Raw genomic sequence first — 1,574 nt, forward strand, 5'->3', positions numbered from 1 at the left:
ACGTCGGCCTTCTTAAGGTGACATCCTCCTAGGCACTTAGTCAAATTCACGCCTTTTTTTTGGACTTCCAGCGAGGAGAGGGACTAATTTGGCGTTCTGTACCCAGGTGGAGAACCATAGCACGTCGGCCTTCTTAAAGGGACATCCTCCTAGGCACTTAGTCAAATTTCCGCCTTTTTTTGACTACTTCCAGCTAGGAGAGGGACTAATTTGGCGTTCCGTACCCAGGTGGAGAACCAAGGGACGTCGGCCTTCTTAAAGGGACATCCTCCTAGACACTTAGTCAAATTCACGCCTTTTTTTTTGGACTTCCAGCTAGGAGAGGGACTAATTTGGCGTTCCGTACCCAGGTGGAGAACCATAGCACGTCGGCCTTCTTAAAGGGAAATGCTCCTAGGCACTTAGTCAAATTCACGCCTTTTTTTTGGACTTCCAGCGAGGAGAGGGACAATTTTGCTTTCCTGACCCAGGTGGAGAACCATAGCACGTCGGCCTTCTTAAAGGGAAATGCTCCTAGGCACTTAGTCAAATTCACGCCTTTTTTTTGGACTTCCAGCGAGGAGAGGGACTAATTTTGCTTTCCGTACCCGGGTGGAGAACCATAGCACGTCGGCCTTCTTAAAGGGAAATGCTCCTAGGCACTTAGTCAAATTCACGCCTTTTTTTTGGACTTCCAGCGAGGAGAGGGACTAATTTGGCGTTCCAGACCCAGGTGGAGAACCATAGCAGGTCGGCCTTCTTAAAGGGACATGCCCCTAGACACTTAGTCAAATTTACGCCTGAAAATAGGGCCCCAAAAGAACTGGAAATAATGTCTTTAATTCAGGGTGCATTTGCAGCGAGTGTCCACCAGAGGGCTCCAATTCCCCCACTATAGTCCTGGTACTCTAAAATGATGGCACTTAGTCAAATTTCCGCCTTTTTTTGATGACTTCCAACTAGGAGAGGGACTAATTTTGAGTTCCGGACCCGGGTGGAGAACCATAGCACGTCGGCCTTCTTAAAGGGACATCCTCCTAGGCACTTAGTCAAATTTACGCCTTTTTTTTGGACTTCCAGCGAGGAGAGGGACTAATTTTGCTTTCCGTACCCGGGTGGAGAACCATAGCAGGTCAGCCTTCTTAAAGGGACATCCTCCTAGGCACTTAGTCAAATTCACGCCTTTTTTTTGGACTTCCAGCTAGGAGATGGACTAATTTGGCGTTCTGTACCCAGGTGGAGAACCATAGCATGTCGGCCTTCTTAAAGGGACATGCTCCTAGACACTTAGTCAAATTCACGCCTTTTTTTTTTGGACTTCCAGCGAGGAGAGGGACTAATTTTGCTTTCCGTACCCGGGTGGAGAACCATAGCAGGTCGGCCTTCTTAAAGGGAAATGCTCCTAGACACTTAGTCAAATTTACCAAACTTTTCTATAGAGGCCTGGTACTCTAAAATGATGACACATAGACAAAAAACCAAACTTTTCTATAGAGGCCTGGTACTCTAAAATGATGACACATAGACAAAAAACCAAACTTTTCTATAGAGGCCTGGTACTCTAAAATAATGACACTTAGTCAAATTTCCGCCTT

This window comes from Nerophis lumbriciformis, unplaced genomic scaffold (genome assembly GCF_033978685.3).
Source record: "Nerophis lumbriciformis unplaced genomic scaffold, RoL_Nlum_v2.1 HiC_scaffold_42, whole genome shotgun sequence".
Lineage (NCBI taxonomy): Eukaryota > Metazoa > Chordata > Actinopteri > Syngnathiformes > Syngnathidae > Nerophis > Nerophis lumbriciformis.